A 24631-nucleotide genomic window follows, 5' to 3' on the forward strand; every position below is an offset into this window, starting at 1 on the left:
TGCCCTACCTGCCACACCTGCATGCATCACACGCTCCCTGGAACCTTTCCTCTGCTCTTCACAACTGAGCGCCGACTTCAAGCAAATGCAGTGATTCGTTCCAGTCTACAGTGTGTGTGTGTGTGTGTTTGTGCAAATATGTCTGTCTCTCTGTTTTTCTGTCTATTTCTGTCCTTCTCTGTGTGTATGTGTGTGAGCCTAGGCATGTATATACGTATGTATGTATGTATTTATGTATGCATGCATGCGTATCTTGCAAAACTCCAGGGTCTCTAAGTGATCGTTTATGGTGGCAGTGTTGGTATGGGATCGGGAGGAGAGCGCGTGTCCGTCCGTGGGTGGGGGTGCTCTGTGGGGTGGTGTTGATTCCGTGCTGATAGCAGGCAGGGTGAATGCGGAAAGCACCTGGTGTGGTTCCTAAGCTTCCGCATCGCCGCAGGGCAGACAGTGCTCGACCCAAGGCGCGATTTCCTCGAAAGCCCCCAGAGCGGCTTGGGGGAGCTGAGGCCAAGCCTGGCTGTTTTAAGGCCGCTGTTTCTGCAGCTCCTTGTGTGCGCGGGCAAGCGGTGCAGGTGCCTGTGTGAGTCGGCAAATTGGAGCGGAACCTCTTCCCACCTAGGTTTTGGGTCCGTTGCCGGGTGGGTCCCCTCGGTCGTGACCCTGTCAACAGGTCCGGGGCACGAAGACAGATGGTGGTGTGCTTACCGCTGGGTTCAGCTCCACCTCGATGCGAGGCATAGTCTGTGCCCACCCGTGTGTGTGTGGGGGGGGGAGGGGCAGACACGCCATTTTCCCACCCGACCTCAACCCAGTCCGGCCCGGAAACCTTCCCAATAGAGGACACGGAGAGACACCCGTGTCGAGCTGGATCTGGGAAGGGTCTGTCCAAGAAGCTGCTGGGCCAGTTGTATGGCTCCCATGAGACGGTCATGGGAAAAAAGACAACGGAGAAGCCTACGCTGGCAGGTGTCCGAATGGGGCCGTCGCAAGCCAAAGGCAAGGATCCACGCTTGCCTCTGTGCTCCCTGGTTTCTCCTCAGCTCGGCCCTTCTGGCTGGAAAGAGGGACTCTGCTTGGAGAAAAGGTCTCTCTAGCACGTGCTTGCGATGAACGATCGAATGATTGCTGCGGGACAGACAGCAGACAGGCGGTAGGGATGGTGGTTGGGGTGCGGGGGCAGAGCCGGGGTGGTTGTGGCCAGGGGCGTGCCATCCTTGGGCACGTGGTCCTGAGGTGTAGGGCAGCAGGCTGAGCGCCTCCCCCACGGACAGCTACCTACCGCATCAGGTCCTGCCTCTGCTTTCCTACCGTGGCTGCACTCTGTGAGGGACTTAGGAGCCCAAGAAACCAACACTTCTCCGCCCAAGCTGCTTTTGGTCGTGGTGTTTGATGGCAACAATCCCAAGCCTGACTCAGACTGAAATCGGTACCAGGAGTGGGGTATTGCTGGGACAGAGCCGATCCCGTGCTTTCGGGGATTAAAAGGAGCTCTTGGGGATGAACAAGAAAGGAATGGTGATGGTTCCAAAAACGCCGGCTTCTGTGCCGCGTTGGAGCAGGGTCAACCGTGCTGCTTGTTTCTGGAGAACTTGACAAAACCCTGCACTCATCTGGGAAGAGAGACTCTCAGTTGAGCAGATGCCTCCATGAGATGATGAGTGGTCTTTTTTTTTCTTTTTTAAAATTGATATTCAGTGAGCTCTACATTTTTCTCTGCTCTCCTCCCTGCCTCTCCCTTCCCCCCTCCAACCTTCCCCCAAGTTCCCCAGGGTCCCAATTTACCCAGGAGATCTTGTCTTTTTTTACTTCCTACTTCCCATATAGATTAGATCTGTGTTAGTCTCTCTTAGTGTCCTCATTGTTGTCTAAGGTCTCTGGGATTGTGGTTTGTAGGCTGGCTTTCTTGGGTTTATGTTTAAAAACCACCTATGAGTGAATACATGTGATAATCGTCTTTCTGTGTCTGGGTTACCTCACTCTAAATAACGTTTTCTAGCTCCATCCATTTTCCTGCAAAATTCAAGCTGTCGGGTTTTTTTTTTTTTCCCTTTCTGCTGTGTAGTACTCCATTGTGTAAATGTACCACATTTTCCTTACCCATTTTTTGGTCGAGGGGCATCTAGGTTGTGTCCAGGTTCTGGCTATGACAAACAAAGCTGCTATGAACATAGCTGAGCACATGTCCTTGTGGCACGATTGAGCATCTTCTGGACATATACCCCAAAGTGGTATTACTGGGTCTTGTGGAAGGTTGTTTCCTAATTTTCTAGGAAATCGCCACAGTGACATCCAAAGTGTTGTAGCCACCAGCTTTCATTCCCACCAGCAATGCACAAGTGTTCTCTTTTCCCCACAACCTCTCCAGCATAAGTTGTCATCAGTGTTTTTGATCTTAGCCATTCTTTCAGTGTAAGATGGAAACTCAGAGTTGTTTTGATTTGCGTTTGTCTGCTGACTAAGGATGTGGAGCATTTCCTTAAGTGTCTTTCAGCCATTTTAGATTCCTCTGTTGAGAGTTCTCTGTTTATGTCTTTACGCCATATTTTTTTATTGGATTATGTGTTGTTTTGGTGTCCAATTTCTTGAGTCCTTTGTATATTTTGGAGGTCAGACCTCTGTCTGATGTGGGGTTAGTGAAGATCTTTTCCCATTCTGTAGGCTGTCATTTTGTCTTGTTGATCGCGTCCCTTGCTTTACAGAAGGTTTTCAGTTTCAGGAGGTCCCATTTATTAATTGTTTCTCTCAGGGTCTGTGCGGCTGGGCTTCTATTTAGGAAGTGGTTCCCTGTGTTAGGTTTCTCTAAGTCACACATTTGATCAGAATATCACGTGATCCTGGTCCTTACTCAGAAATAAATGTGCAGGAAACACAGCAGATGGTCGAAGGACCTGTTGGCAGAGATCAAGCTGTCTCTGCTCCTATTTATTTCCAACGTCCCCTCAACACAAAGACCCCATACCTCAACACCACCAGGACCACCACCACCACCACCAGCAGCAGCAGCAGCAGCAGCAGCAGCAGCAGCAGCAGCAGAAGCAGCAGCAGCAACACCCAGGTTAAAAACCCCATCTCCAAGCCACCACATAGTGTCTCTCTTGGTCTTGCTCGGCTACCTTGTTTGAGCTGTGACGGCCAACAAGAGTCAACTGAATAACCCCACTTAGTTCTGTTCCTGGGTTCTCTTTAGGAAAAAGAAAAAAGCTGCCGTGTTCACGACCACTCCCACTCGCCTTTGTTCAGGCTGGTCAAGGACTGACAGGTGGCAGAGGACAGTCCATCTCCTGTGGTGAGACAGGCCCTTTCTCTGCCGGTGGGCGGTGGTTGGGTCTGGTGACAGGTGAGTGAACGTTTTCCTTTGTGGTACCCTCCGCAGTCGAGCACAAAGAGGATTAGGACCGCAGGAAGGGACACCCGGTCCAAGGCTTGGGAGGCCGGAGAAGGTGAGCAACACTGAGTCTGTGGACACCCTGAGCTCGCTGGAGCAGGCTTTGAGCCTTGTCGGTCAATTGGGCCCAGATAGGGAAGCTCCCTGGCCAGACGACTTGCCAATGAGCAGCCTGCACGAGCCTAGGTCTCAGAATGCCAGGGGTCAGTGCGGGACCTGCGAGGAAGAGCCATCTTGGCACAGGGGGACCTTCGATGGAGTTGCGCATGATTGTGCCTCTCTGGCCTGCGCGGAGTCGACTTCCCTGAGTTTCTGTCTAGTGTGCGTGTGTGTTTCTGGTGGGTGTGGTTGTTTTTGTGTGGGTGTGAGAGATAGAGAGAGAGAAAGACAAACAAACAGAGAGAGACAGAGGGAGAGAGAGAGAGAGAGATAGGTAGAGAGAGAAAGATATATCTATATATACATGTATATACAGGGAGAGAGAGACAGAGAGAGAGAGAAAGAGAGAGAGAGAAAAAGAGAGAGATAGAGAGAAAGAGAGAGATAGGTAGAGAGAGAAAGAGAGACAGATAGAGAGAAATATATATATGTATATACAGAGAGAGAGAGACAGAGAGAGAGACAGAGAGAGCGAGATAGACAAAGAGACAGAGAGAAAGAGAGGGAGAGGGAGAGAGGGAGAGAGAGAGAGAAAGAGAGAGATAGGTAGAGAGAGAGACAGATAGAGAGAAATATATATGTATATACAGAGAGTGAGACAGAGAGAGACAGAGGGAGCGAGATAGACAAAGAGACAGAGAGAAAGAGAGGGAGAGAGAGAGAAAGAGAGAGAGAGAGAGGCCTCCTGCCTGCTGCTGTCGCCCGGGAGCTCTGAAGCTCTCTGGGCTCTCCAAGAGTTGCTGTTGGCTAAGAAATAGGGGAGAGAAGGCACGTGGTCCCCTGCGGGGCTGTTTCTTGGCAAAGGAGAAAGAACAGGGTCTGGGGCTAGGGAGGTTTTTGAGGTCCCGGCCAAGAGAGGTTCACCAAGTAAGTGTCGATTGTGGGAGAGTCAGAGCCAGGCTGTGCGTGGACGGCACTGTGGAGTGGGAGGCTGGAGGTGTGTGGTGTGAGTGCCGCGGGGTGGAGTTATAAGAAAGGTGGAGGCGCTGTATGGCGGCTGCGACTGTGTGGACGTGGGCGGGGGAGTATGTCAGGAGCTTTGAAGAAGTGGAGTGGTAAGGTAGCTGTAGCAGAGCGATGGTTAGGGCGGGTGATGGCGTCTGAGTTGAGGAGAGAGGACTAGGCTTAGGATGCTGGGCAGGCTGTGGGTGACTGGGTTAGTGGTAGTCCGCTGTGGCTGTGCACCCTGGGCATTGGGGACTGGGGCAGTGCGTGCATGAGGACCAAAAGGGACTGGACTCTGCATGGGCCGGGAATCGAACCCGGGCCTCCCGCGTGGCAGGCGAGAATTCTACCACTGAACCACCCATGCCATGGCCTAGGCTGTCACCTGACTGCTGTCACAGACTGTGCTCCCGGACCAGCTAGCTCTTCTTTTTCCCCCTGACACCTAGATGCCGGGCCTTGGCCCCATGGACCAAGCAGGCGAGCTCGAGGGCCACATGGACAGGAGAGTCCCGGGACCAGAGTGAGGCTCCGCGGCTGAGCCGTGCCTCTCCGCTCTCCGGGACGCCTAGGAGGTCCCACGTCAACCCTGCCTCCCCGTGCTGCCAGCCGAGGAGCTGGCGAGCCAGCGAGATGCGTGCCGGCGGTGCGCGCAGCACGGGTCGGCAGGTGTGCGCTGGCGACGGCCACCTGCGCACAGAAGAAGCCTGGACGAGCAGAGCCCGAGAGGATGGGCGCGGTGGGCTTCTCCCGCAGGGGCTGGAGGAGCAGGAACGAGCGGGAAAGGGGTGGTGAGCGCGAGGGCCGGGCCAAGAAGTGCGGGTGTCGGGTAGGGATGGATGAGGTCCTCTGTTGGCACCTGGCCGGCCGGCTGGGCTGGCAGGGTGCTCAGGACCGGCGCCCTCACGGACTCGAGCCTCTCCCCCGCACCTAATGGAGGTGGCAAATTTAGCAAGGCGTCCAGCACGCGCCGCTGCCGCTGCCCTCCAGTAAGTGTCGGGTGTTGAGAGCAGGGCGCTCCTCCAGGCCCAGGCGTGTGAGAGAAGGTTGCGGGCGTGAGAGGAGTTTGGGCGGCGCCGGAGAGGCGGTGGTAGGAGGCACTCACGGGTCTGGGGGAGTAGAAACGGCGGGGAGGGGGGGGGGGGGAGACACAAAAAGGCGAGGTTGTCAGGAGTGGGATTCGAACCCACGCCTCCAGGGGAGACTGCGACCTGAACGCAGCGCCTTAGACCGCTCGGCCATCCTGACGACGGGTGTGGGCGCGCGGCGGACCTGTCGCGTCCGGGCGCCCGGGCTGGTGCGGGTCTGGGTGCTCAAGCTGCGGGCGAGGAGCGGCGTCCACCGGGTCCACGTCGAGATGCTGCTAGGCGGCAAGTCGCTCCCTGTCCCTGTCCCTGTCCCGGTCCCGGTCCCGGTCCCGTTTCCGGTTTGGCTCCCCACACCACCCCAGCCCTGGCGGGATCACCCAGGAACCGGACCAGCGTCTCCCGCGGGCATGGGCGGGACCAGGGGGCTGGGAGGCGATGGTCGGACGTGGCTGCGGGTCCGCGTCCTGGTGGGAGGGGCGTTTGGCTGCGCCGGGGAGACTTTGGGGATGGGTGCGGAGGTCGGCGGTGCTTCGGAGGTGGGGAGGGTGGCGGGCCTTGGAAGCGCGTCGGAGATGGCCGGCCGACTCGGTGGCAGCGCCGTCGTCGTCGTCCTCGTTAGTATAGTGGTGAGTATCCCCGCCTGTCACGCGGGAGACCGGGGTTCGATTCCCCGACGGGGAGACATGCCAATCTTTTTAGCCAGACGGGCGGCCCTTGGTCCGTTGGCCATCCTTGCTTGCTTGGCCCCACGCACCAATGCCAGGACAGTGGTCCTCTGGCCCAAGAGCCGGGCTCGGGACGCTCACTGCCAGGCGGGCCCACATGCCTCCCGGCCGTCGGGTCCCTAGCCTGGCGCCTGGCCAAGGGCTCTACACACACACACACACACACACACACACACACACACACACAGACACCGACGAGGCGGCCGGCCGTGTGTCAGAGCCTGCGGCGTGCGACCCTCGGTGCCTGAGCCACCGCTGTGCCAGGCGGCTCTGGGTGGTGACGTGCCCGCTCGGTGCTGTCCCGGCTGCTCCCTGGCTCCTGTGGCCCTCGTTGCGTGAGCTGCCCTGGCCCGGTTGCTGCAGTCAGGAGACGAGAGCGCCGCGCAGCACAGGCGTGTGCGTGCGGGAAGCGCGGGTGGCATGGGACGGTGAGGAACAACGCGTGCTCGGCGGCGGAGGCCCGGTTAGGGTTGGCGTGGGTATCGGTGTCGGTGTCGGTGTCTTCCTTGGTGTCGTCTTCGGCTTTGACTTTGAGGTTGGGGCAGGATGGGAAGACCAGGTAGGCGACCGCGACGTCGTCTCTGTCCGCTGGCTGGTGGCAGTCCCCGGCGTCGTGTGTGTGTGCGGCGTCGTGTCGGTGTGGCGTTGGTGGTATAGTGGTGAGCATAGCTGCCTTCCAAGCAGTTGACCCGGGTTCGATTCCCGGCCAACGCACAGGACCCGCCTTTTGCCAAGGTTCAGGGCGGACAGTGGCCCTGTCCTCCGGCGCCTCTCCGCCTGTCCCGAGACTGCACTGCGCCGAGGCCACACAATGGAAGGAGGTTCTAGACCTTTTGAGAGGGTGGCGAGCCGGAGGAGAAGGGCCAGGGCGAGGCGTCTTACCGGGAAGTGGCGACCGGCTTGCCGGAGAAGCGACAGAGGGCAGCGGGCAGCGGGCAGGGCAGGGAGGGCACGGGCAGGGCTAGGGGTGGGCACGGGCAGGGGCCGATCGATCGCATGGGCGCCCAATGCCAGCCGCGTATTGCCGGCCGGGCGGGCGACTGGACGGCTGGGGCGAGCGGCTGGCTGTCAGATTGGCAGACTGGCTGAGAGTCTGGCTGCCCGCGAGAGGCGCGCACCGTCGGAGTCTGGCCGTCGCTCCCTGGTGGTCTAGTGGTTAGGATTCGGCGCTCTCACCGCCGCGGCCCGGGTTCGATTCCCGGTCAGGGAAGCTTCTCTTCTTCCTCTCTGCAACTCGCCCACTTCTTGACACCTGTCTGGCCCTCCCCTGCAATGGGGGCCCCACTTTCACCTTTCTTGCATTTTGGCCAAAGGCGTCGCCGCGACAACCTGCTGGCACCTTGCCACCTCACCCCCATCTTGACACCTGTTCTGCCCTGCCCTGCACTCGGTGGGGGCCACTACCTCCACATCACCTCTCTTACCTTTTGCCCAACAGCGTTGCCGCCAGACCCTGCTGCTCCGCTCCACTAGTACGTACCTACACCCTCACTCGAAAACCAACAGCCTGCAGCCTCACCGGCGCTCCCTACCCGCACACTCACCACCCTTTTCCTTGATTCCCACTCACGCCCACCATCTTTTCCTGCACACACCAAATCCTCAGGGCCTGTCCAGCGAAGCCCCGTTGCGGCCCGACACACCCTGCCTACACACCGCCACTATCACACCGACGACACACAAACACCGGACACGCAGCGCTCCCTCGCAAGCTTCCGACCCACTCATGGAGCCCACTGAGTCTCCACCTCACTCTATCGCCTGCTCTTAGGTCTCCAAGAAACAGTCTTGCTTGCCCTACCTGCCACACCTGCATGCATCACACGCTCCCTGGAACCTTTCCTCTGCTCTTCACAACTGAGCGCCGACTTCAAGCAAATGCAGTGATTCGTTCCAGTCTACAGTGTGTGTGTGTGTGTGTTTGTGCAAATATGTCTGTCTCTCTGTTTTTCTGTCTATTTCTGTCCTTCTCTGTGTGTATGTGTGTGAGCCTAGGCATGTATATACGTATGTATGTATGTATGTATTTATGTATGCATGCATGCGTATCTTGCAAAACTCCAGGGTCTCTAAGTGATCGTTTATGGTGGCAGTGTTGGTATGGGATCGGGAGGAGAGCGCGTGTCCGTCCGTGGGTGGGGGTGCTCTGTGGGGTGGTGTTGATTCCGTGCTGATAGCAGGCAGGGTGAATGCGGAAAGCACCTGGTGTGGTTCCTAAGCTTCCGCAACGCCGCAGGGCAGGCAGTGCTCGACCCAAGGCGCGATTTCCTCGAAAGCCCCCAGAGCGGCTTGGGGGAGCTGAGGCCAAGCCTGGCTGTTTTAAGGCCGCTGTTTCTGCAGCTCCTTGTGTGCGCGGGCAAGCGGTGCAGGTGCCTGTGTGAGTCGGCAAATTGGAGCGGAACCTCTTCCCACCTAGGTTTTGGGTCCGTTGCCGGGTGGGTCCCCTCGGTCGTGACCCTGTCAACAGGTCCGGGGCACGAAGACAGATGGTGGTGTGCTTACCGCTGGGTTCAGCTCCACCTCGATGCGAGGCATAGTCTGTGCCCACCCGTGTGTGTGTGGGGGGGGGGAGGGGCAGACACGCCATTTTCCCACCCGACCTCAACCCAGTCCGGCCCGGAAACCTTCCCAATAGAGGACACGGAGAGACACCCGTGTCGAGCTGGATCTGGGAAGGGTCTGTCCAAGAAGCTGCTGGGCCAGTTGTATGGCTCCCATGAGACGGTCATGGGAAAAAAGACAACGGAGAAGCCTACGCTGGCAGGTGTCCGAATGGGGCCGTCGCAAGCCAAAGGCAAGGATCCACGCTTGCCTCTGTGCTCCCTGGTTTCTCCTCAGCTCGGCCCTTCTGGCTGGAAAGAGGGACTCTGCTTGGAGAAAAGGTCTCTCTAGCACGTGCTTGCGATGAACGATCGAATGATTGCTGCGGGACAGACAGCAGACAGGCGGTAGGGATGGTGGTTGGGGTGCGGGGGCAGAGCCGGGGTGGTTGTGGCCAGGGGCGTGCCATCCTTGGGCACGTGGTCCTGAGGTGTAGGGCAGCAGGCTGAGCGCCTCCCCCACGGACAGCTACCTACCGCATCAGGTCCTGCCTCTGCTTTCCTACCGTGGCTGCACTCTGTGAGGGACTTAGGAGCCCAAGAAACCAACACTTCTCCGCCCAAGCTGCTTTTGGTCGTGGTGTTTGATGGCAACAATCCCAAGCCTGACTCAGACTGAAATCGGTACCAGGAGTGGGGTATTGCTGGGACAGAGCCGATCCCGTGCTTTCGGGGATTAAAAGGAGCTCTTGGGGATGAACAAGAAAGGAATGGTGATGGTTCCAAAAACGCCGGCTTCTGTGCCGCGTTGGAGCAGGGTCAACCGTGCTGCTTGTTTCTGGAGAACTTGACAAAACCCTGCACTCATCTGGGAAGAGAGACTCTCAGTTGAGCAGATGCCTCCATGAGATGATGAGTGGTCTTTTTTTTTCTTTTTTAAAATTGATATTCAGTGAGCTCTACATTTTTCTCTGCTCTCCTCCCTGCCTCTCCCTTCCCCCCTCCAACCTTCCCCCAAGTTCCCCAGGGTCCCAATTTACCCAGGAGATCTTGTCTTTTTTTACTTCCTACTTCCCATATAGATTAGATCTGTGTTAGTCTCTCTTAGTGTCCTCATTGTTGTCTAAGGTCTCTGGGATTGTGGTTTGTAGGCTGGCTTTCTTGGGTTTATGTTTAAAAACCACCTATGAGTGAATACATGTGATAATCGTCTTTCTGTGTCTGGGTTACCTCACTCTAAATAACGTTTTCTAGCTCCATCCATTTTCCTGCAAAATTCAAGCTGTCGGGTTTTTTTTTTTTTTCCCTTTCTGCTGTGTAGTACTCCATTGTGTAAATGTACCACATTTTCCTTACCCATTTTTTGGTCGAGGGGCATTTAGGTTGTGTCCAGGTTCTGGCTGTGACAAACAAAGCTGCTATGAACATAGTTGAGCACATGACCTCGTGGCACGATTGAGCATCTTCTGGACATATACCCCAAAGTGGTATTACTGGGTCTTGTGGAAGGTTGTTTCCTAATTTTCTAGGAAATCGCCACAGTGACATCCAAAGTGTTGTAGCCACCAGCTTTCATTCCCACCAGCAATGCACAAGTGTTCTCTTTTCCCCACAACCTCTCCAGCATAAGTTGTCATCAGTGTTTTTGATCTTAGCCATTCTTTCAGTGTAAGATGGAAACTCAGAGTTGTTTTGATTTGCGTTTGTCTGCTGACTAAGGATGTGGAGCATTTCCTTAAGTGTCTTTCAGCCATTTTAGATTCCTCTGTTGAGAGTTCTCTGTTTATGTCTTTACGCCATATTTTTTATTGGATTATGTGTTGTTTTGGTGTCCAATTTCTTGAGTCCTTTGTATATTTTGGAGGTCAGACCTCTGTCTGATGTGGGGTTAGTGAAGATCTTTTCCCATTCTGTAGGCTGTCATTTTGTCTTGTTGATCGCGTCCCTTGCTTTACAGAAGGTTTTCAGTTTCAGGAGGTCCCATTTATTAATTGTTTCTCTCAGGGTCTGTGCGGCTGGGCTTCTATTTAGGAAGTGGTTCCCTGTGTTAGGTTTCTCTAAGTCACACATTTGATCAGAATATCACGTGATCCTGGTCCTTACTCAGAAATAAATGTGCAGGAAACACAGCAGATGGTCGAAGGACCTGTTGGCAGAGATCAAGCTGTCTCTGCTCCTATTTATTTCCAACGTCCCCTCAACACAAAGACCCCATACCTCAACACCACCAGGACCACCACCACCACCACCAGCAGCAGCAGCAGCAGCAGCAGCAGCAGCAGCAGAAGCAGCAGCAGCAACACCCAGGTTAAAAACCCCATCTCCAAGCCACCACATAGTGTCTCTCTTGGTCTTGCTCGGCTACCTTGTTTGAGCTGTGACGGCCAACAAGAGTCAACTGAATAACCCCACTTAGTTCTGTTCCTGGGTTCTCTTTAGGAAAAAGAAAAAAGCTGCCGTGTTCACGACCACTCCCACTCGCCTTTGTTCAGGCTGGTCAAGGACTGACAGGTGGCAGAGGACAGTCCATCTCCTGTGGTGAGACAGGCCCTTTCTCTGCCGGTGGGCGGTGGTTGGGTCTGGTGACAGGTGAGTGAACGTTTTCCTTTGTGGTACCCTCCGCAGTCGAGCACAAAGAGGATTAGGACCGCAGGAAGGGACACCCGGTCCAAGGCTTGGGAGGCCGGAGAAGGTGAGCAACACTGAGTCTGTGGACACCCTGAGCTCGCTGGAGCAGGCTTTGAGCCTTGTCGGTCAATTGGGCCCAGATAGGGAAGCTCCCTGGCCAGACGACTTGCCAATGAGCAGCCTGCACGAGCCTAGGTCTCAGAATGCCAGGGGTCAGTGCGGGACCTGCGAGGAAGAGCCATCTTGGCACAGGGGGACCTTCGATGGAGTTGCGCATGATTGTGCCTCTCTGGCCTGCGCGGAGTCGACTTCCCTGAGTTTCTGTCTAGTGTGCGTGTGTGTTTCTGGTGGGTGTGGTTGTTTTTGTGTGGGTGTGAGAGATAGAGAGAGAGAAAGACAAACAAACAGAGAGAGACAGAGGGAGAGAGAGAGAGAGAGATAGGTAGAGAGAGAAAGATATATCTATATATACATGTATATACAGGGAGAGAGAGACAGAGAGAGAGAGAAAGAGAGAGAGAGAAAAAGAGAGAGATAGAGAGAAAGAGAGAGATAGGTAGAGAGAGAAAGAGAGACAGATAGAGAGAAATATATATATGTATATACAGAGAGAGAGAGACAGAGAGAGAGACAGAGAGAGCGAGATAGACAAAGAGACAGAGAGAAAGAGAGGGAGAGGGAGAGAGGGAGAGAGAGAGAGAAAGAGAGAGATAGGTAGAGAGAGAGACAGATAGAGAGAAATATATATGTATATACAGAGAGTGAGACAGAGAGAGACAGAGGGAGCGAGATAGACAAAGAGACAGAGAGAAAGAGAGGGAGAGAGAGAGAAAGAGAGAGAGAGAGAGGCCTCCTGCCTGCTGCTGTCGCCCGGGAGCTCTGAAGCTCTCTGGGCTCTCCAAGAGTTGCTGTTGGCTAAGAAATAGGGGAGAGAAGGCACGTGGTCCCCTGCGGGGCTGTTTCTTGGCAAAGGAGAAAGAACAGGGTCTGGGGCTAGGGAGGTTTTTGAGGTCCCGGCCAAGAGAGGTTCACCAAGTAAGTGTCGATTGTGGGAGAGTCAGAGCCAGGCTGTGCGTGGACGGCACTGTGGAGTGGGAGGCTGGAGGTGTGTGGTGTGAGTGCCGCGGGGTGGAGTTATAAGAAAGGTGGAGGCGCTGTATGGCGGCTGCGACTGTGTGGACGTGGGCGGGGGAGTATGTCAGGAGCTTTGAAGAAGTGGAGTGGTAAGGTAGCTGTAGCAGAGCGATGGTTAGGGCGGGTGATGGCGTCTGAGTTGAGGAGAGAGGACTAGGCTTAGGATGCTGGGCAGGCTGTGGGTGACTGGGTTAGTGGTAGTCCGCTGTGGCTGTGCACCCTGGGCATTGGGGACTGGGGCAGTGCGTGCATGAGGACCAAAAGGGACTGGACTCTGCATGGGCCGGGAATCGAACCCGGGCCTCCCGCGTGGCAGGCGAGAATTCTACCACTGAACCACCCATGCCATGGCCTAGGCTGTCACCTGACTGCTGTCACAGACTGTGCTCCCGGACCAGCTAGCTCTTCTTTTTCCCCCTGACACCTAGATGCCGGGCCTTGGCCCCATGGACCAAGCAGGCGAGCTCGAGGGCCACATGGACAGGAGAGTCCCGGGACCAGAGTGAGGCTCCGCGGCTGAGCCGTGCCTCTCCGCTCTCCGGGACGCCTAGGAGGTCCCACGTCAACCCTGCCTCCCCGTGCTGCCAGCCGAGGAGCTGGCGAGCCAGCGAGATGCGTGCCGGCGGTGCGCGCAGCACGGGTCGGCAGGTGTGCGCTGGCGACGGCCACCTGCGCACAGAAGAAGCCTGGACGAGCAGAGCCCGAGAGGATGGGCGCGGTGGGCTTCTCCCGCAGGGGCTGGAGGAGCAGGAACGAGCGGGAAAGGGGTGGTGAGCGCGAGGGCCGGGCCAAGAAGTGCGGGTGTCGGGTAGGGATGGATGAGGTCCTCTGTTGGCACCTGGCCGGCCGGCTGGGCTGGCAGGGTGCTCAGGACCGGCGCCCTCACGGACTCGAGCCTCTCCCCCGCACCTAATGGAGGTGGCAAATTTAGCAAGGCGTCCAGCACGCGCCGCTGCCGCTGCCCTCCAGTAAGTGTCGGGTGTTGAGAGCAGGGCGCTCCTCCAGGCCCAGGCGTGTGAGAGAAGGTTGCGGGCGTGAGAGGAGTTTGGGCGGCGCCGGAGAGGCGGTGGTAGGAGGCACTCACGGGTCTGGGGGAGTAGAAACGGCGGGGAGGGGGGGGGGGAGACACAAAAAGGCGAGGTTGTCAGGAGTGGGATTCGAACCCACGCCTCCAGGGGAGACTGCGACCTGAACGCAGCGCCTTAGACCGCTCGGCCATCCTGACGACGGGTGTGGGCGCGCGGCGGACCTGTCGCGTCCGGGCGCCCGGGCTGGTGCGGGTCTGGGTGCTCAAGCTGCGGGCGAGGAGCGGCGTCCACCGGGTCCACGTCGAGATGCTGCTAGGCGGCAAGTCGCTCCCTGTCCCTGTCCCTGTCCCGGTCCCGGTCCCGGTCCCGTTTCCGGTTTGGCTCCCCACACCACCCCAGCCCTGGCGGGATCACCCAGGAACCGGACCAGCGTCTCCCGCGGGCATGGGCGGGACCAGGGGGCTGGGAGGCGATGGTCGGACGTGGCTGCGGGTCCGCGTCCTGGTGGGAGGGGCGTTTGGCTGCGCCGGGGAGACTTTGGGGATGGGTGCGGAGGTCGGCGGTGCTTCGGAGGTGGGGAGGGTGGCGGGCCTTGGAAGCGCGTCGGAGATGGCCGGCCGACTCGGTGGCAGCGCCGTCGTCGTCGTCCTCGTTAGTATAGTGGTGAGTATCCCCGCCTGTCACGCGGGAGACCGGGGTTCGATTCCCCGACGGGGAGACATGCCAATCTTTTTAGCCAGACGGGCGGCCCTTGGTCCGTTGGCCATCCTTGCTTGCTTGGCCCCACGCACCAATGCCAGGACAGTGGTCCTCTGGCCCAAGAGCCGGGCTCGGGACGCTCACTGCCAGGCGGGCCCACATGCCTCCCGGCCGTCGGGTCCCTAGCCTGGCGCCTGGCCAAGGGCTCTACACACACACACACACACACACACACACACACACACACACACACACAGACACCGACGAGGCGGCCGGCCGTGTGTCAGAGCCTGCGGCGTGCGACCCTCGGTGCCTGAGCCACCGCTGTGCCAGGCGGCTCTGGGTGGTGACGTGCCCGCTCGGTGCTGTCCCGGCTGCTCCCTGGCTCCTGTGGCCCTCGTTGCGTGAGCTGCCCTGGCCCGGTTGCTGCAGTCAGGAGACGAGAGCGCCGCGCAGCACAGGCGTGTGCGTGCGGGAAGCGCGGGTGGCATGGGACGGTGAGGAACAACGCGTGCTCGGCGGCGGAGGCCCGGTTAGGGTTGGCGTGGGTATCGGTGTCGGTGTCGGTGTCTTCCTTGGTGTCGTCTTCGGCTTTGACTTTGAGGTTGGGGCAGGATGGGAAGACCAGGTAGGCGACCGCGACGTCGTCTCTGTCCGCTGGCTGGTGGCAGTCCCCGGCGTCGTGTGTGTGTGCGGCGTCGTGTCGGTGTGGCGTTGGTGGTATAGTGGTGAGCATAGCTGCCTTCCAAGCAGTTGACCCGGGTTCGATTCCCGGCCAACGCACAGGACCCGCCTTTTGCCAAGGTTCAGGGCGGACAGTGGCCCTGTCCTCCGGCGCCTCTCCGCCTGTCCCGAGACTGCACTGCGCCGAGGCCACACAATGGAAGGAGGTTCTAGACCTTTTGAGAGGGTGGCGAGCCGGAGGAGAAGGGCCAGGGCGAGGCGTCTTACCGGGAAGTGGCGACCGGCTTGCCGGAGAAGCGACAGAGGGCAGCGGGCAGCGGGCAGCGGGCAGGGCAGGGAGGGCACGGGCAGGGCTAGGGGTGGGCACGGGCAGGGGCCGATCGATCGCATGGGCGCCCAATGCCAGCCGCGTATTGCCGGGCGGGCGGGCGGGCGACTGGGCGGCTGGGGCGAGCGGCTGGCTGTCAGATTGGCAGACTGGCTGAGAGTCTGGCTGCCCGCGAGAGGCGCGCACCGTCGGAGTCTGGCCGTCGCTCCCTGGTGGTCTAGTGGTTAGGATTCGGCGCTCTCACCGCCGCGGCCCGGGTTCGATTCCCGGTCAGGGAAGCTTCTCTTCTTCCTCTCTGCAACTCGCCCACTTCTTGACACCTGTCTGGCCCTCCCCTGCAATGGGGGCCCCACTTTCACCTTTCTTGCATTTTGGCCAAAGGCGTCTCCGCGACAACCTGCTGGCATCTTTGCCTCCGGACACCTTGCCACCTCACCCCCATCTTGACACCTGTTCTGCCCTGCCCTGCACTCGGTGGGGGCCACTACCTCCACATCACCTCTCTTACCTTTTGCCCAACAGCGTTGCCGCCAGACCCTGCTGCTCCGCTCCACTAGTACGTACCTACACCCTCACTCGAAAACCAACAGCCTGCAGCCTCACCGGCGCTCCCTACCCGCACACTCACCACCCTTTTCCTTGATTCCCACTCACGCCCACCATCTTTTCCTGCACACACCAAATCCTCAGGGCCTGTCCAGCGAAGCCCCGTTGCGGCCTACACACCGCCACTATCACACCGACGACACACAAACACCGGACACGCAGCGCTCCCTCGCAAGCTTCCGACCCACTCATGGAGCCCACTGAGTCTCCACCTCACTCTATCGCCTGCTCTTAGGTCTCCAAGAAACAGTCTTGCTTGCCCTACCTGCCACACCTGCATGCATCACACGCTCCCTGGAACCTTTCCTCTGCTCTTCACAACTGAGCGCCGACTTCAAGCAAATGCAGTGATTCGTTCCAGTCTACAGTGTGTGTGTGTGTGTGTGTTTGTGCAAATATGTCTGTCTCTCTGTTTTTCTGTCTATTTCTGTCCTTCTCTGTGTGTATGTGTGTGAGCCTAGGCATGTATATACGTATGTATGTATGTATTTATGTATGCATGCATGCGTATCTTGCAAAACTCCAGGGTCTCTAAGTGATCGTTTATGGTGGCAGTGTTGGTATGGGATCGGGAGGAGAGCGCGTGTCCGTCCGTGGGTGGGGGTGCTCTGTGGGGTGGTGTTGATTCCGTGCTGATAGCAGGCAGGGTGAATGCGGAAAGCACCTGGTGTGGTTCCTAAGCTTCCGCAACGCCGCAGGGCAGGCAGTGCTCGACCCAAGGCGCGATTTCCTCGAAAGCCCCCAGAGCGGCTTGGGGGAGCTGAGGCCAAGCCTGGCTGTTTTAAGGCCGCTGTTTCTGCAGCTCCTTGTGTGCGCGGGCAAGCGGTGCAGGTGCCTGTGTGAGTCGGCAAATTGGAGCGGAACCTCTTCCCACCTAGGTTTTGGGTCCGTTGCCGGGTGGGTCCCCTCGGTCGTGACCCTGTCAACAGGTCCGGGGCACGAAGACAGATGGTGGTGTGCTTACCGCTGGGTTCAGCTCCACCTCGATGCGAGGCATAGTCTGTGCCCACCCGTGTGTGTGTGTGGGGGGGCAGACACGCCATTTTCCCACCCGACCTCAACCCAGTCCGGCCCGGAAACCTTCCCAATAGAGGACACGGAGAGACACCCGTGTCGAGCTGGATCTGGGAAGGGTCTGTCCAGCAAGCTGCCGGGCCAGTTGTGTGGCTCCCATGAGACGGTCATGGGAAAAAAGACAACGGAGAAGCCTACGCTGGCAGGTGTCCGAATGGGGCCGTCGCATGCCAAAGGCAAGGATCCACGCTTGCCTCTGTGCTCCCTGGTTTCTCCTCAGCTCGGCCCTTCTGGCTGGAAAGAGGGACTCTGCTTGGAGAAAAGGTCTCTCTAGCACGTGCTTGCGATGAACGATCGAATGATTGCTGCGGGACAGACAGCAGACAGGCGGTAGGGATGGTGGTTGGGGTGCGGGGGCAGAGCCGGGTGGTTGTGGCCAGGGGCGTGCCATCCTTGGGCACGTGGTCCTGAGGTGTAGGGCAGCAGGCTGAGCACCTCCCCCACGGACAGCTACCTACCGCATCAGGTCCTGCCTCTGCTTTCCTACATACCGGGGCTGCCCTCTGTGAGGGACTTAGGAGCCCAAGAAACCAACACTTCTCCGCCCAAGCTGCTTTTGGTCATGGTGTTTGATGGCAACAATCCCAAGCCTGACTCAGACTGAAATCGGTACCAGGAGTGGGGTATTGCTGGGACAGAGCCGATCCCGTGCTTTCGGGGATTAAAAGGAGCTCTTGGGGATGAACAAGAAAGGAATGGTTGTGGTTCCAAAAACGCCGGCTTCTGTGCCGCGTTGGAGCAGGGTCAACCGTGCTGCTTGTTTCTGGAGAACTTGACAAAACCCTGCACTCATCTGGGAAGAGAGACTCTCAGTTGAGCAGGAGCCAGGGAGCAGCCGGGACAGCACCGAGCGGGCACGTCACCACCCAGAGCCGCCTGGCACAGCGGTGGCTCAGGCACCGAGGGTCGCACGCCGCAGGCTCTGACACACGGCCGGCCGCCTCGTCGGTGTCTGTGTGTGTGTGTGTGTGTGTGTGTGTGTGTGTGTGTGTAGAGCCCTTGGCCAGGCGCCAGGCTAGGGACCCGACGGCCGGGAGGCATGTGGGCCCGCCTGGCAGTGAGCGTCCCGAGCCCGGCTCTTGGGCCAGAGGACCACTGTCCTGGCATTGGTGCGTGGGGCCAAGCAAGCAAGGATGGCCAACGGACCAAGGGCCGCCCGTCTGGCTAAAAAGATTGGCATGTCTCCCCGTCGGGGAATCGAACCCCGGTCTCCCGCGTGACAGGCGGGGATACTCACCACTATACTAACGAGGACGACGACGACGGCCCTGCCACCGAGTCGGCCGGCCATCTCCGACGCGCTTCCAAGGCCCGCCACCCTCCCCACCTCCGAAGCACCGCCGACCTCCGCACCCATCCCCAAAGTCTCCCCGGCGCAGCCAAACGCCCCTCCCACCAGGACGCGGACCCGCAGCCACGTCCGACCATCGCCTCCCAGCCCCCTGGTCCCGCCCATGCCCGCGGGAGACGCTGGTCCGGTTCCTGGGTGATCCCGCCAGGGCTGGGGTGGTGTGGGGAGCCAAACCGGAAACGGGACCGGGACCGGGACCGGGACAGGGACAGGGACAGGGAGCGACTTGGCGCCTAGCAGCATCTCAACGTGGACCCGGTGGACGCCGCTCCTCGCCCGCAGCTTGAGCACCCAGACCCGCACCAGCCCGGGCGCCCGGACGCGACAGGTCCGCCGCGCGCCCACACCCGTCGTCAGGATGGCCGAGCGGTCTAAGGCGCTGCGTTCAGGTCGCAGTCTCCCCTGGAGGCGTGGGTTCGAATCCCACTCCTGACAACCTCGCCTTTTTGTGTCTCCCCCCCCCCCCTCCCCGCCGTTTCTACTCCCCCAGACCCGTGAGTGCCTCCTACCACCGCCTCTCCGGCGCCGCCCAAACTCCTCTCACGCCCGCAACCTTCTCTCACACGCCTGGGCCTGGAGGAGCGCCCTGCTCTCAACACCCGACACTTACTGGAGGGCAGCGGCAGCGGCGCGTGCTGGACGCCTTGCTAAATTTGCCACCTCCATTAGGTGCGGGGGAGAGGCTCGAGTCCGTGAGGGCGCCGGTCCTGAGCACCCTGCCAGCCCAGCCGGCCGGCCAGGTGCCAACAGAGGACCTATCCATCCCTACCCGACACCCGCACTTCTTGGCCCGGCCCTCGCGCTCACCACCCCTTTCCCGCTCGTTCCTGCTCCTCCAGCCCCTGCGGGAGAAGCCCACCGCGCCCATCCTCTCGGGCTCTGCTCGTCCAGGCTTCTTCTGTGCGCAGGTGGCCGTCGCCAGCGCACACCTGCCGACCCGTGCTGCGCGCACCGCCGGCACGCATCTCGCTGGCTCGCCAGCTCCTCGGCTGGCAGCACGGGGAGGCAGGGTTGACGTGGGACCTCCTAGGCGTCCCGGAGAGCGGAGAGGCACGGCTCAGCCGCGGAGCCTCACTCTGGTCCCGGGACTCTCCTGTCCATGTGGCCCTCGAGCTCGCCTGCTTGGTCCATGGGGCCAAGGCCCGGCATCTAGGTGTCAGGGGGAAAAAGAAGAGCTAGCTGGTCCGGGAGCACAGTCTGTGACAGCAGTCAGGTGACAGCCTAGGCCATGGCATGGGTGGTTCAGTGGTAGAATTCTCGCCTGCCACGCGGGAGGCCCGGGTTCGATTCCCGGCCCATGCAGAGTCCAGTCCCTTTTGGTCCTCATGCACGCACTGCCCCAGTCCCCAATGCCCAGGGTGCACAGCCACAGCGGACTACCACTAACCCAGTCACCCACAGCCTGCCCAGCATCCTAAGCCTAGTCCTCTCTCCTCAACTCAGACGCCATCACCCGCCCTAACCATCGCTCTGCTACAGCTACCTTACCACTCCACTTCTTCAAAGCTCCTGACATACTCCCCCGCCCACGTCCACACAGTCGCAGCCGCCATACAGCGCCTCCACCTTTCTTATAACTCCACCCCGCGGCACTCACACCACACACCTCCAGCCTCCCACTCCACAGTGCCGTCCACGCACAGCCTGGCTCTGACTCTCCCACAATCGACACTTACTTGGTGAACCTCTCTTGGCCGGGACCTCAAAAACCTCCCTAGCCCCAGACCCTGTTCTTTCTCCTTTGCCAAGAAACAGCCCCGCAGGGGACCACGTGCCTTCTCTCCCCTATTTCTTAGCCAACAGCAACTCTTGGAGAGCCCAGAGAGCTTCAGAGCTCCCGGGCGACAGCAGCAGGCAGGAGGCCTCTCTCTCTCTCTCTTTCTCTCTCTCTCCCTCTCTTTCTCTCTGTCTCTTTGTCTATCTCGCTCCCTCTGTCTCTCTCTGTCTCACTCTCTGTATATACATATATATTTCTCTCTATCTGTCTCTCTCTCTACCTATCTCTCTCTTTCTCTCTCTCTCTCCCTCTCTCCCTCTCCCTCTCTTTCTCTCTGTCTCTTTGTCTATCTCGCTCTCTCTGTCTCTCTCTCTGTCTCTCTCTCTCTGTATATACATATATATATTTCTCTCTATCTGTCTCTCTTTCTCTCTCTACCTATCTCTCTCTTTCTCTCTATCTCTCTCTTTTTCTCTCTCTCTCTTTCTCTCTCTCTCTGTCTCTCTCTCCCTGTATATACATGTATATATAGATATATCTTTCTCTCTCTACCTATCTCTCTCTCTCTCTCTCCCTCTGTCTCTCTCTGTTTGTTTGTCTTTCTCTCTCTCTATCTCTCACACCCACACAAAAACAACCACACCCACCAGAAACACACACGCACACTAGACAGAAACTCAGGGAAGTCGACTCCGCGCAGGCCAGAGAGGCACAATCATGCGCAACTCCATCGAAGGTCCCCCTGTGCCAAGATGGCTCTTCCTCGCAGGTCCCGCACTGACCCCTGGCATTCTGAGACCTAGGCTCGTGCAGGCTGCTCATTGGCAAGTCGTCTGGCCAGGGAGCTTCCCTATCTGGGCCCAATTGACCGACAAGGCTCAAAGCCTGCTCCAGCGAGCTCAGGGTGTCCACAGACTCAGTGTTGCTCACCTTCTCCGGCCTCCCAAGCCTTGGACCGGGTGTCCCTTCCTGCGGTCCTAATCCTCTTTGTGCTCGACTGCGGAGGGTACCACAAAGGAAAACGTTCACTCACCTGTCACCAGACCCAACCACCGCCCACCGGCAGAGAAAGGGCCTGTCTCACCACAGGAGATGGACTGTCCTCTGCCACCTGTCAGTCCTTGACCAGCCTGAACAAAGGCGAGTGGGAGTGGTCGTGAACACGGCAGCTTTTTTCTTTTTCCTAAAGAGAACCCAGGAACAGAACTAAGTGGGGTTATTCAGTTGACTCTTGTTGGCCGTCACAGCTCAAACAAGGTAGCCGAGCAAGACCAAGAGAGACACTATGTGGTGGCTTGGAGATGGGGTTTTTAACCTGGGTGTTGCTGCTGCTGCTTCTGCTGCTGCTGCTGCTGCTGCTGCTGCTGCTGCTGCTGGTGGTGGTGGTGGTGGTCCTGGTGGTGTTGAGGTATGGGGTCTTTGTGTTGAGGGGACGTTGGAAATAAATAGGAGCAGAGACAGCTTGATCTCTGCCAACAGGTCCTTCGACCATCTGCTGTGTTTCCTGCACATTTATTTCTGAGTAAGGACCAGGATCACGTGATATTCTGATCAAATGTGTGACTTAGAGAAACCTAACACAGGGAACCACTTCCTAAATAGAAGCCCAGCCGCACAGACCCTGAGAGAAACAATTAATAAATGGGACCTCCTGAAACTGAAAACCTTCTGTAAAGCAAGGGACGCGATCAACAAGACAAAATGACAGCCTACAGAATGGGAAAAGATCTTCACTAACCCCACATCAGACAGAGGTCTGACCTCCAAAATATACAAAGGACTCAAGAAATTGGACACCAAAACAACACATAATCCAATAAAAAATATGGCGTAAAGACATAAACAGAGAACTCTCAACAGAGGAATCTAAAATGGCTGAAAGACACTTAAGGAAATGCTCCACATCCTTAGTCAGCAGACAAACGCAAATCAAAACAACTCTGAGTTTCCATCTTACACTGAAAGAATGGCTAAGATCAAAAACACTGATGACAACTTATGCTGGAGAGGTTGTGGGGAAAAGAGAACACTTGTGCATTGCTGGTGGGAATGAAAGCTGGTGGCTACAACACTTTGGATGTCACTGTGGCGATTTCCTAGAAAATTAGGAAACAACCTTCCACAAGACCCAGTAATACCACTTTGGGGTATATGTCCAGAAGATGCTCAATCGTGCCACGAGGTCATGTGCTCAACTATGTTCATAGCAGCTTTGTTTGTCACAGCCAGAACCTGGACACAACCTAAATGCCCCTCGACCAAAAAATGGGTAAGGAAAATGTGGTACATTTACACAATGGAGTACTACACAGCAGAAAGGGAAAAAAAAAAAAAAACCCGACAGCTTGAATTTTGCAGGAAAATGGATGGAGCTAGAAAACGTTATTTAGAGTGAGGTAACCCAGACACAGAAAGACGATTATCACATGTATTCACTCATAGGTGGTTTTTAAACATAAACCCAAGAAAGCCAGCCTACAAACCACAATCCCAGAGACCTTAGACAACAATGAGGACACTAAGAGAGACTAACACAGATCTAATCTATATGGGAAGTAGGAAGTAAAAAAAGACAAGATCTCCTGGGTAAATTGGGACCCTGGGGAACTTGGGGGAAGGTTGGAGGGGGGAAGGGAGAGGCAGGGAGGAGAGCAGAGAAAAATGTAGAGCTCACTGAATATCAATTTTAAAAAAGAAAAAAAAAGACCACTCATCATCTCATGGAGGCATCTGCTCAACTGAGAGTCTCTCTTCCCAGATGAGTGCAGGGTTTTGTCAAGTTCTCCAGAAACAAGCAGCACGGTTGACCCTGCTCCAACGCGGCACAGAAGCCGGCGTTTTTGGAACCATAACCATTCCTTTCTTGTTCATCCCCAAGAGCTCCTTTTAATCCCCGAAAGCACGGGATCGGCTCTGTCCCAGCAATACCCCACTCCTGGTACCGATTTCAGTCTGAGTCAGGCTTGGGATTGTTGCCATCAAACACCACGACCAAAAGCAGCTTGGGCGGAGAAGTGTTGGTTTCTTGGGCTCCTAAGTCCCTCACAGAGGGCAGCCCCGGTATGTAGGAAAGCAGAGGCAGGACCTGATGCGGTAGGTAGCTGTCCGTGGGGGAGGTGCTCAGCCTGCTGCCCTACACCTCAGGACCACGTGCCCAAGGATGGCACGCCCCTGGCCACAACCACCCCGGCTCTGCCCCCGCACCCCAACCACCATCCCTACCGCCTGTCTGCTGTCTGTCCCGCAGCAATCATTCGATCGTTCATCGCAAGCACGTGCTAGAGAGACCTTTTCTCCAAGCAGAGTCCCTCTTTCCAGCCAGAAGGGCCGAGCTGAGGAGAAACCAGGGAGCACAGAGGCAAGCGTGGATCCTTGCCTTTGGCATGCGACGGCCCCATTCGGACACCTGCCAGCGTAGGATTCTCCGTTGTCTTTTTTCCCATGACCGTCTCATGGGAGCCATACAAGTGGCCCAGCAGCTTCTTGGACAGACCCTTCCCAGATCCAGCTCGACACGGGTGTCTCTCCGTGTCCTCTATTGGGAAGGTTTCCGGGCCGGACTGGGTTGAGGTCGGGTGGGAAAATGGCGTGTCTGCCCCCCCCCCCCCCCCCCACACACGGGTGGGCACAGACTATGCCTCGCATCGAGGTGGAGCTGAACCCAGCGGTAAGCACACCACCATCTGTCTTCGTGCCCCGGACCTGTTGACAGGGTCACGACCGAGGGGACCCACCCGGCAACGGACCCAAAACCTAGGTGGGAAGAGGTTCCGCTCCAATTTGCCGACTCACACAGGCACCTGCACCGCTTGCCCGCGCACACAAGGAGCTGCAGAAACAGCGGCCTTAAAACAGCCAGGCTTGGCCTCAGCTCCCCCAAGCCGCTCTGGGGGCTTTCGAGGAAATCGCGCCTTGGGTCGAGCACTGTCTGCCCTGCGGCGTTGCGGAAGCTTAGGAACCACACCAGGTGCTTTCCGCATTCACCCTGCCTGCTATCAGCACGGAATCAACACCACCCCACAGAGCACCCCCACCCACGGACGGACACGCGCTCTCCTCCCGATCCCATACCAACACTGCCACCATAAACGATCACTTAGAGACCCTGGAGTTTTGCAAGATACGCATGCATGCATACATAAATACATACATACATACATGCATACATACATACGTATATACATGCCTAGGCTCACACACATACACACAGAGAAGGACAGAAATAGACAGAAAAACAGAGAGACAGACATATTTGCACAAACACACACACACACACACTGTAGACTGGAACGAATCACTGCATTTGCTTGAAGTCGGCGCTCAGTTGTGAAGAGCAGAGGAAAGGTTCCAGGGAGCGTGTGATGCATGCAGGTGTGGCAGGTAGGGCAAGCAAGACTGTTTCTTGGAGACCTAAGAGCAGGCGATAGAGTGAGGTGGAGACTCAGTGGGCTCCATGAGTGGGTCGGAAGCTTGCGAGGGAGCGCTGCGTGTCCGGTGTTTGTGTGTCGTCGGTGTGATAGTGGCGGTGTGTAGGCAGGGT

The 24631-nt window shown here is 57.5% G+C and overlaps 13 non-coding genes across 13 annotated transcripts; 8 read left to right on the top strand and 5 right to left on the bottom strand.

Annotated features, from left to right (window-relative positions):
• Window positions 1-4785: 4785 nt before the first annotated feature.
• Trnag-gcc lies at window positions 4786-4856 on the bottom strand. Its single transcript has one exon. It is a non-coding gene; the product is annotated as a tRNA-Gly (tRNA).
• A 798-nt stretch (window positions 4857-5654) lies between these two features.
• Trnal-cag lies at window positions 5655-5737 on the bottom strand. Its single transcript has one exon. It is a non-coding gene; the product is annotated as a tRNA-Leu (tRNA).
• Window positions 5738-6186: 449 nt separating this feature from the next.
• Trnad-guc lies at window positions 6187-6258 on the top strand. The gene has a single exon. It is a non-coding gene; the product is annotated as a tRNA-Asp (tRNA).
• A 686-nt stretch (window positions 6259-6944) lies between these two features.
• Trnag-ucc lies at window positions 6945-7016 on the top strand. Its single transcript has one exon. It is a non-coding gene; the product is annotated as a tRNA-Gly (tRNA).
• Window positions 7017-7440: 424 nt separating this feature from the next.
• Window positions 7441-7512, top strand: Trnae-cuc. Its single transcript has one exon. It is a non-coding gene; the product is annotated as a tRNA-Glu (tRNA).
• A 5367-nt stretch (window positions 7513-12879) lies between these two features.
• Window positions 12880-12950, bottom strand: Trnag-gcc. Its single transcript has one exon. It is a non-coding gene; the product is annotated as a tRNA-Gly (tRNA).
• Window positions 12951-13746: 796 nt separating this feature from the next.
• On the bottom strand, window positions 13747-13829 carry Trnal-cag. The gene has a single exon. It is a non-coding gene; the product is annotated as a tRNA-Leu (tRNA).
• A 449-nt stretch (window positions 13830-14278) lies between these two features.
• Window positions 14279-14350, top strand: Trnad-guc. The gene has a single exon. It is a non-coding gene; the product is annotated as a tRNA-Asp (tRNA).
• Window positions 14351-15042: 692 nt separating this feature from the next.
• Window positions 15043-15114, top strand: Trnag-ucc. Its single transcript has one exon. It is a non-coding gene; the product is annotated as a tRNA-Gly (tRNA).
• Window positions 15115-15549: 435 nt separating this feature from the next.
• On the top strand, window positions 15550-15621 carry Trnae-cuc. The gene has a single exon. It is a non-coding gene; the product is annotated as a tRNA-Glu (tRNA).
• Window positions 15622-18205: 2584 nt separating this feature from the next.
• Window positions 18206-18277, bottom strand: Trnad-guc. The gene has a single exon. It is a non-coding gene; the product is annotated as a tRNA-Asp (tRNA).
• A 449-nt stretch (window positions 18278-18726) lies between these two features.
• On the top strand, window positions 18727-18809 carry Trnal-cag. The gene has a single exon. It is a non-coding gene; the product is annotated as a tRNA-Leu (tRNA).
• Window positions 18810-19605: 796 nt separating this feature from the next.
• On the top strand, window positions 19606-19676 carry Trnag-gcc. Its single transcript has one exon. It is a non-coding gene; the product is annotated as a tRNA-Gly (tRNA).
• The last annotated feature ends 4955 nt before the right edge of the window (window positions 19677-24631 follow it).

The sequence above is a fragment of the Microtus oregoni genome, unplaced genomic scaffold, assembly GCF_018167655.1.
Source record: "Microtus oregoni isolate MIOR12 unplaced genomic scaffold, Mior012 000013F_ref0000133, whole genome shotgun sequence".
Classification (NCBI taxonomy): domain Eukaryota; kingdom Metazoa; phylum Chordata; class Mammalia; order Rodentia; family Cricetidae; genus Microtus; species Microtus oregoni.